The sequence below is a fragment of the Rhincodon typus genome, chromosome 1, assembly GCF_021869965.1.
Source record: "Rhincodon typus isolate 14 chromosome 1, sRhiTyp1.1, whole genome shotgun sequence".
Taxonomy (NCBI): Eukaryota; Metazoa; Chordata; class Chondrichthyes; order Orectolobiformes; family Rhincodontidae; genus Rhincodon; species Rhincodon typus.
In genome coordinates, this window is record NC_063332.1 from 30,791,472 (window position 1) to 30,802,561 (window position 11,090).

The window sequence follows — 11,090 nt, forward strand, 5'->3', positions numbered from 1 at the left end:
GGGAGGGGGTGTGAGGGATGAGTTGCGGGAAATGCAAGAGACACGGTCGAGGGCGTTTTCGATCACTGTGGAGGGGAAGTTGCAGTCCTTGAAAAACGAGGACATCTGGGATGTCCAGGAGTGGAATGCCTTATCTCGGGAGCAGATGCAGCAGAGACGAAGGAATTGGGAATAGGGGATGGCCTTTTTGCAGGAAGATGGGCGAGAGGAGGTGTATTCCAGGTAGCTGTGGCAGTCGGTAAATAACCTTAAATATTAACTTTTTCACTCGATATACAGATCTGTTGAATACTTCAGTTTTTATTTCAGATTTCCATTATCTGCAGTACTTTGCTCTTGTTCATGTATTTGGACATGATGTCTGACAAATTTCCAATTGAAGAAGCCACAGAAATCCACAACAGGGTGTGTGACTGTATAGAAGATTGGATTTAAACGATGGGAATCAGTTACCTTCCACAACATTATTAAAACAGTATTAAGTGGTATTTCACAAGGCTTGGACCAAGATTACAAACAATGAACATGGATAACAAAAATGAAATCTAGAGTCTTGAGTACTTCCAGTATTTTGATTTTATTTTAACTCTGCAGCATCCAAAGTTCTATCAAACCTATTTAAGTCTGTAAAATTAGCTTGCAGTGAAATTGTGAGAACAGAGACAGTAAAGGATTATTTAGAAATCAGAAAATATAAAGGAATTTAAATAGGGTCTACACTTGGATAAGCAAATAAAGTTCTGCATACTGGAATAATGAATGATACCAGCATAAAACAAACAAAACTGGCAGCAGGAAAGTCATTTAAGAACTGGGAATGAGTGACTTAATACTATCTATGGAATAAAGTTGTTAAAAATACAATGAAAATTCTGAGGCAAAAAAAAACTGAATAGAGTACAAGAGATTTTGCTAAGCCTGTTCAATTGTGATCAACCTGCTCATACTGGAGAATGGATGGAGAGTAAACGGACTAACTCAAAACACAGAAGCCTGAGCTTTACAATTTATGAAGACAACTGATAAGCACAATTCCAGGGCCAATTCCAAATGGATTCAATAACCTCCAGTCTCAATATCAGTGATATCACAACTGATAGACTGCAGGGCAGGGATGCCTTCACTAGTTACTTGGATGTTAGTGTTTTGAAGTTCCAAGTAAAATGCATGTTTTATCACACTATGTGAAGTACTTAATAGAATAAGCACAAAAATTTGTATTAAATTCAGAAAATATGCATGACCGTAAGATTATTTCTTTTTGTTGATTTTAAATTCTAAGTCCAGTTTCTCTAGTCGAGTAATACATTTCGCGTTTACCTGCTAAAAGTGGCTGCACTATAACAACATAAGACAATGTTTAAGACAAGTCTAGCTTTCATAACAAGGCACCAGACTGATACTAATAGTTTGCAGTACCATCTTTTATCCTGATTTTACTATTCCATAATCAGAAAGTTAATTGGTTATTCGTCAAAACAAAAAATCTTCCACATTTTAAAAAATTCACTCACACTGGAGAAGACTGATCTTATTCATGTGGATCATTTTAATAACAGATAGATTACACAATCTTAAAAATCTGTTAATATTTTAGATTCAAAGATTCTCTTGAAAGAAACAGTAATATTTCTAAACATCATCTACTCAAAGCCGGGCGAGGGGGATGGGAGAGAATAAAACTCCGTCAAAACATAAAAATCAGTCCAACTACTCGATCACAAGACTTCTCTGCAACTAACTGGAGAGCTTTAATTCAACATTCTAACCCTTACTACACCCCAGGACCACCTGAGTTAAATACTTCAATCGAGGGAGAATTAAAACAAAATGAAATACAGATTTTCAAAACCCTATATAAAAGAAAAAAATGTGCGTCTGTGTAAAGCAGGATCCTCATTTCCACCCCACCCCCCCCTGCATGTTTACAACACCCAGACGCTTCTTTACAGCGGCCAATAACACGTTGAGTGTAAGTAAAATGCTTCTTATAAAACATTACAGCAACTGTCCTTTAGTTAACGGTCGCACAAAGACATTACTGTGGGAGAAAAGCTTGCCAACTCGAACACTGTAGTTCAGTGACTCTAGGCCTATCCTGGGCCTCGGGACCCCCGCCTTCTCTGCCCCGGAGCCGGAGAGAAAGTTTTCCGGCCCCCGGATCGGGCCTCACTTACCGCAGCTTCGCGTCGATCTTTCTCAGAGTCAGGGAGATGGCTCTCAGCTGCTCTGATCACCCCAGACCCCTGGACTCTCCGAGCCGCATCTGAGCTGCCGGACGTGGCCGTGCTGCTTCAATCGTTCACCCTCTCGGATTCCCCCGTCACCCAGATCCCCTTTTCTTAAGGACACAACATGGCGGCTCCCAAGACGCATGCGCCCTGCATCCGCACCCTCCTCTATCTTTACCACCCACCCCCCCGGCGGACAATTCTGAATGGATTCGGCAAACCCGCGGCTAGACACCCAACACCTTTTTGCAAATATTTTCGTCCGCATGAGCGACTTGTACCAATGCTCCCCACTCGTTTCTCACACTTTTCATTATTTTCCTCACCCGACTGATTCGTTACAATATGACACAACCACTACACAGCCTCAGCATCTGTGAAAAGATACAGCGCAACAAGCGGTCAAGTGTCCAACAGTGGCTTTTCACAGGAACCTGCCCAGTTCCTTCATTACTCGCTGTTTTGTTTTGATTTCATTTCGCTGGCATCTGCAGGATTTTACTGCTGCTTTCAAATAATCTTCGGTCCCTGCATTTCAGTCTGTATTTAAAGCAGTAAATTACAAATCCTACGCAGCCACTGTACACAAACTTGTTTTTCCAAACTTCTTCGGTTCTTGATCTTAAATTAAGCAGCTTCTGACCACTGGAAATTATCCATTGGTAATTATCTTAATACAAACCTCAAGAGTAAATACGATTCAGTCCTTAATCTTTTCAGATGTGCATGCAAGAAAGAAACTACAGGACTGCATAACGACAAGCGCTTGACGAGTTCAGCTCCAACAACACTGGAAACTTAACACCAACCAGAACAAAGCAGCCCACTTGACTGGCACCACACCCACAAGCATCATTCCTTTTACCTACCGGATGCTGAGTAGCAGCAGTATGTATCTCAACAAGATGCACTGCAGATTCACCAAGACTCCTTACATAGTACCTTCCATACCCTGTCAATGGGTAGGCAATGGCCTAGTGATATTATCGCTAGACTATTAATTCAAAAACTGAGCTAATGTTCTGGGGACAAAAACAAAGTTGCTGGAAAAGCTCAGCAGGTCTGGCAGCATCTCTGAAGGAGAAAACAGAGTTAACGTTTCGGGTCCAGTGACCCTTCCTCAGAACTAACTCATCTAATGTTCTGGGGACCCAGGATTGAATCCCACCATGGCAGATGGTGGAATTTGAATTCAATAAAAAAAATCTGGAATTAACAATGTACTGATCACCATGAAATCATTATTGCTTGTCTGGAAAAACCCATCCGGTTCAGTAATGTCCTTCACAAAAAGAAATCTGCCATATTCAGCTCAGTAGTACATTGACTCCAGACTAACAGCAATGTGGTTGACTCTCAACTGACCTCTGAAATAGCCCAGCAAGCCATTCATTTGTACCAATCACTACAAAATCTCAAAGAAATGAAACTGGATGGATCACCAGGCATCAAAATAGGCACTGAAAAAGACAACGGCAGAAACAGCACTGTTGATCCTGCAAAGTCCTCATCGCTAACATCTGGAAGCTAGTACCAAAATTAGGACAGTTAGTTAGTTAAGCAACAGCTTGACATTGTCTGTAAGCTATGATTCCTTGAGTATGACTATGTCCCAGACACCACCGTCACCATCCCTGGATATGTCATAGAATCATAGATTCCCTACAGTGTGGAAACAGGCCCTTCAGCCCAACAAGTCCACACTAAACCTCAGAGCATCCCACCCAGACCTGTCCCCCTCCCCGTCCCCCTATAACCCACCTAATCTACACCTCCCTGAACACTACGGGCAATTTAGCATGGCCAATCCACCTAACCTGCACATCTTTGGACTGTGGGAGGAAACCAGAGCACCCGGAGGAAACCCACGCAGACACGGGGAGAATGTGCAAACTCCACACAGACAGATGCCCAAGGCTGGATTTGAACCCCGGTCCCTGGCGCTGTGAGGCAGCAGTGCTAACCACTGTACCACCGTGCCACCCACCACCTGTCTCACCAGCAGGACAGACCCAGCAGAGGTGGCAGCACAGTGGTATACAGTCAGGAGGGAGTTGCTCTAGGAGTCATCAACATTGACTCCAGACCCCATGAAGTCTCATGGCTTCAGTTTAAACATGGGCAAGGAAATCTCCTGTTGATTACCACATACCGCTCTCCCTCAGCTGATGAATCAGTACTCCATGTTGAACAACACTTGGAGGAAGCCCTAAGGATGGCAAGGGCACTAAAAGTACTCTGGGTGGAAGATTTCAATGTACTACTGAGCGAGTTGATAAGGTCATAAAGGACATTGCTGCTAGACTGGGTCTGCAGCAGTGGTGAGAGAACAATGTACCTGACCTCATCCTTATCAATCTGCCAGCTGCAATTGCATCTGTCCATGACAGTATCGGTAAGAGTGACCACTACATACTCCTTGTTGAGTTGAGGTTCTGCCTTCACATTGAGAATAACCTCCATTGTGTTGTGTGGCACTATCACCGTGCTAAATAGGACAGACTTCGCACAGATCTAGCAACTCAAGACTGGGCATCCACGAGGCACTGTGGGCCATCAACAGCAGAACTGAACTCCAACACAATCTGTAACCTCATGGCCTGGCATATACCCTAGTCAATCAATCATTACTGCCAAGTCAGGGGATCAACCCTGGTTCAATGGAGAGTGTAGGAGGGTATTCCAGGAGCAGCACTAGGCATACCTGAAGATGAGGTGTCAACTTGGTGAAGCCATCAAAATGTTCTACTTGCATGCCAAACAGCACAAGCAGCAAGTGATAGACACAGCTAAATGATCCCACAACCAACAGATCAGATCTAAACTCTGCAGTCCTGCCACATCCAATCATGAAGAGTCGAGGACGATTAAACAATTCACTGGGGGAAGGAGGTTCCACAAAAGATCCCCACCATCCAAGATGGAAGAGCCCAGCATATCAATGCAAAAGACAAGGCTGAAGCATTCGCAGCAATCTTCTGCCGGAAGTGCCAAGTAGATGATCCATCTCTGCCTCCTCCAGCATTCCCCAGCATTACAGATACCAGTCTTCAGCCAATTCGATTCACTCCACGTGATATCAAGAAATGGTTGGATAGACTGGATACTGCAAAGGCTACAGGCCCTGACAACATTCTGGCAATAGTACTGAAGACTTGTGCTCCAGAACTTGCTGCTCCCCTAGCCAAGCTGTTCCAGTACAGTTACAACACTGGTATCTACCCGACAATGTGGAAAATTGGCCAAGTATGTCCTGTAGACAAAAAGCAGGACAAATCCAACCCAGCCAATTACCGCCCCATCAGCCTACTCTCGATCATCAGTAAAGTGATGGAAAGTGTCATCAACAGTGCTATCAAGCAGAACCTGCTCAGTGACACCCAGTTTGGGTTCCACCTGGGTCACTGACCTCATTACAGCCTTGATTCAAACATGGGCAAAAGCGCAGAGGTGAGGTGAGAGTGACAGCCCTTGACATCAAGGCTGCACTAACCCGACTGCATTAACTGGAATCAATGGGTCTCAGGGGGCAAACTCTCCGGTGTTTGGAGTCATATCTGACACAGAGGAAGATGGTTGTGGTTGTTGGAGGTCAATCATCTCAGCTCCAGGACATCTCTGCAACAGTTCCTCAGGGTAGTGTCCTCAGCCCAACAATCTGCAGCTGCTTCATCAATGACCTTCCCGCGATCGTAAGGTCAGAAGTGGGGATGTTCAGCACCATTTGCGACTCGTCAGGTACGGAAGCACTATGTCCAAATGGAACAAGATCTGGACAATATCCAGGCATGGGCTGACAAGTTACAAGTAACAGTAACGCCACACAAATGCCAGGCAATGACCATCATGAATAAGAAGCAATCTAACCATCAGCCCTTGGCATTCAATGATCACTGAATTCCCCACTATCAACATTCTGGGTGTTACATTGACCAGAAAGTCAACAGGACTCACCACATAAACACAGTGGCTACAAGAACAGGTCAGAAGTTAGAAATACTGCAGCGAGTAACTCACCTCCTGACTCCCCAAAGCCTGTCCACCATCTACAAGACACAAGTCAAGAGTCCGATGGAATACTCCCCACTTGCCTGAATGAGTGAACCCCCAACAACACTCAAGGAGCTCAACACTATCCAGGACAATGCAGTCCGCTTGATTGGCACTACATCCATAAGCATCCACTCCCTTGCTCATTAGCAGCAGTGTATACTATCTACAAGATTCACTGCAGAAATTCACCAAAGATCCTCAGGCAGCACCATCTAAAACCACGACCACTTCCATCTAGAATGACAAGGGCAGCAGATATAATGGGAACACCACCACCTTCAAGCCGTCGTCCAAGCCACTCACTATCCTGACTTGGAAATATATTGCTGTTCCTTCAGTGTCACTGGATCAACATCCTGGAATTCCCTCCTAAATGACATTGATATACCTACAACACACAAACTTCAGCAGTTCACCACCACCTTCTCAAGGGCAATTAGGAATGGGTAATAAATGCTGACCCAGCCAGCAAAACCTATATCCAATGAGTTTTTTTTTTTTTTTTTTTTTAAAAAAGTTCTCCACGGTATTTATATCTTTTGTAGTCAATGTCGGGAATCAATTACTAATGGGTATGATTGTCCACCTAGGAAATTCTTTGTAGTGAACTATTCAAGAACATGCACAAGTCTTAAACTAGGACCTGACTGAATAAACAACTGAGTTGTTACACGTGTGTACAGTACAAGATAAGCAATCACAGATATGTAATCTGCCGCTGCTATTTATGAGATAGTAGGAACTGCAGATGCTGGAGAATCTGAGATAACAAGGTGTAGAGCTGGCTGAACACAGCAGGCCAAGCAGCATCAGAGGAGCAGGAAGGCTGACGTTTCGGGACTAGACCCTTCTTCAGCTCCTCTGATGCTGCTTGATGCTGGACTGACCTATCTCCTCCCTACCTCTCCACCTACACTCACCTTTACTGGCTCCATCCCCAACTCTTTGACCTGTCTGTCTCCTCTCCACCTATCTTCTCCTCTATCCCTCTTCTATCCGCCTCCCCCTCTCTCCCTATTTATTTCAGAACCCCCTTCCCCTCCCCCTTTTCTGATGAAGGGTCTAGGCCCGAAACGTCAGCCTTCCTGCTCCTCTGATGCTGCTTGGCCTGCAGTGTTCATCCAGCTCTACACCTTGTTATCTCGCTGCTATTTATGAGCTCTGTTCTTATCTACAAATCTTTTCTAAAAAATAGATGAAGGCATTGAATTCCATTACATTATATAATCAAAAGAATAAGTTCATGTTCTGTGCCAATTTCTCAATAGGGTAAATGTTTTGCTTTGCAAAATAATATTCAACTGGGGAAGGGGGGTGAAACGAGTAACCAAGCAAAAGCAAAATTACCATCTTTAGCCCAGAGAATGTCAAGGAAGAGAACATTTTTGAAAACATTTGGTCATTATAAAGATGCTTTGAACGTTGGAGAAGTATCAAACCGTCCTGGCATCCAAATAAAAATGTCAACAAACCAAGTACATTATTAAACATAAGCAAAATACTGCTTTTATTTCAGATTTTCAGCATCCACAAAGTACTGGAGAAACTCAGGTCTGCCAGCATCTGCGGAGAGAGAGAGAGAGAAAGAGAGTTAACACTTAGAGTACAGTATACCTTTTGCATAGAATCCCTAGAGTGTGGAAACAGGCCTTTCAGTCCAACATGTCCACACTGACTTTCCGAAGAGCATCCCACCCACACTCATCCCCTCACCCTATTCCTGTAGACCTGCATTTCCCATGGCTAATCCAACTAGCAAGCACATCCCTGGACATAATGGGCAATTTAGCTTGGCCAATCCACCTAACCTGCATATCTTTGGACTGTAGGAGGAAACCGGAGCACCCGGTGGAAACCTACACACAGATATGGGGGGAATGTGCAGACTCCACCCAGACAGTCGCCCGAGGCTGGTACTGAACCTGGGTCCCTGGAACGGTGAAGCAGCAGTGCTAACCTCTGAGCCACCATGCTTTTCTGATGTCCATTTTTAGTTTAACGTTATAAAAATAATAGAATAGACCATAAGCAAACTTTAAATATTTCCAAAGCCTCTTTAATGTAATAAAGCAACCAAAGCAACTCAAAGGAGCATTCTAAAACAAAATGGCACAGATTCACATAAGGTTGCATTAAAGCTGAATGATCAAACAGATGTTTTCAAAGAGCTTCTTAAAGGATAAGCTTCAAGATATTTACTGGCTATCTTTCAGACTGGAGAAAGTTAATTTCAATCTTTCGTGATACGGAAAAGCTTGTAGTGGCATTTCCCCAGGGGTTATTATGAGTTCTTTGCTTTTCTTGATACAAAGTCATTATCTAGACAGTATTTCCATACTTGGTACAGCCTAGTGAACCTTCTGCTTGTATATCTTTCTTCAGATAACTGGCCCAAAACTGTTCACAGAATTCCAGCTAGTTCTGACAATTCAGCAAAACTTCCCTCCTTTTATACTCCATTCCATTTGCCTTCTTTATTTGCTAGTGAACATGTATGCTAATTTTTTTGTGATTATATTCCATCTGAAGGGTTACTGGATTTGGAATATTAACTCTGCTTTCTCTCCACAGATGCTGCCAGACTTGCTGAGTTTCTCCAGCAATTTCTGTTTTGGTTTCAGATTTCCAGCATCCATTGTTGTTTGTTTTATTTACGATTAAATAAATCCAATTAAAATCAGTTCAGCCTTCACAGAGGAAGACAACTAACAAAAACATTGGGAAACACAGTCTAGTTAATTTATTTTGGGTCAGAATTAATAGTCATCTGGACAAATACGAATTGAAATAAAAGAGGCAGCATGGACCTGTTAAGGGTAAACTATGTCCAACTAATTTGGAGTGTTTTGAAGAGGTATTAGAGAGGCTTGATGACGGGAGGGCTGATAATGTGGAGTACATGGACTTCCAAAGGTTTTCAATGACAGTGTTACATATCAGACTTGAGAAAAGTTATACGTCATGGAATAAAAATGAAGTTAGCAATGTGCATACAAAATTGGCTGAGGGAGAGTTAGTGGATATTTCCTGAGCTGAAGAGGAGGCTAACAAGATATTTGATAGATGTTTTCAAAATCATGAGGGGTCTAGACAGAGTAGTTAGGGAGAATTTGTTTCGATTCATAAACTGATTCAGAACCAAAGGGCACGGGTTTAAAGTGTTTTACAAAAGAAACTAATGCAAACTGAGAGAAAAAAAAAATTCACACAGAGTAGTTAGGGTATAAAATGCATTGCCTGGAAGAGTGACGGAGATAGGTTCAACTGAGGTATTCAAGAGCTCATTGGAAGATTATTTAAATAGAAACAAGGAATATTGCGAAAAGGCAGAGTAATGCAGACATGATGAGCCAAATGGCCTCCTTCTGCACAATAACGACTCTTTTTCCGAGATGGAGAGGCTTAATGAGGGAATTTCAGAGTTCAGTTCTGAAGAAGTCATATTGGACTTGAAATACGAAGTATTTTCCAGCGCCACAGATGCTGCCAGACCTGTTGAGCTTCTCCAGCATTTTCTGTGTTTTTTTCAGACTTCCAGCATCCACAGTATTTTGCTCAATAGGTAAACTATGAAGTAGCGACCATCGCAAGAAATCATAATATAAGCAATAGGAACAAGAATAGAACATAGATCCGAGGGGATCTCCTCTGCCATCAATACAATCATGGCTGATCTTTGGCTTCAAATCCTCTTTCCAGACCACTTCCCACACCCTTGATTCCTTAAGACGTCAAATATCTGTCTATCTCAGCCTTAACTTATAGTCAACATGGTACATCAACAATCCTGGGGGGTAAACAGTTGTAAAGATTCACAACACCCAGTCAGCAGAAATAACTTCTTTGTATCTACCCTGTCAAGTGCCTTCAGAATTTTGAACGTTTAATTGAGATAATCTCTCATTCTTCTAAACTCCAGGCAGCAATGGCTCAATTTAGTCAACCTCACATGCAGGTACCATCCAGTGAATCTTTGCTGTACCGGCTCCAATGTAAATATAATGTTCCTTAAATACAGAATCCAACTCTGCACACAGTATTATGGATGCAGTCTCATCGAAGTAAAAACATTTTAACTACTGTACTCCAATTTTTTTCAATAAAGGCCAACATGCCCATTCGCCTTTCTAATTACTTGCTGTGCCTGCATGTGAGGATTTAATTTTTATCATTGTTCAGGACTCAACTGGATCTGCCACAATATATAATGGTTACAACAGCAAGTCAGAATACTGCAGTGAGAAACTCACCATCTGACTCCCCAAAGCCTGTCCACCGTCTGCAAGGCACAAGTCAGCAGCGTGATGGAACACTCCCCACTTGCCTGGATGAGTGCAGTCCCAACAACACTCAAGAAGCTTGACACCATCCAGGACAAAGCAGCCTGCTTGACTGGCACTACATCCACAAGCATTCACTCCCTCCACCACCGACGCTCAGTAGCAGCAGTGTGTACTATCTACAAGAGGCACTGCACAAGTTCACTAAAGATCCTTCATCAACACCTTCCAAGCCCATTAACATTTCCATCTCAAAGGACATGGACAACAGATACATGGGAACACTACCAGCTGCAAGTTCCCCGCCAAGTCACTCACCGTCCTGACTTGCAAAAATATCACTGTTCTGTCACTGTCGTTGGGTCAAAATCCTGGAATTCCATCCTCAATGGTATTGTGGGTCAACCCACAGCACATGTACTGCAGCAGTTCGAGAAGCCAGCTCACCACCTTCTCAAGGGCAACTAGCAACAGGCAATAAATGTTCGACAGCCAGTGATACTCATGTCCACAAATGAATAAAACT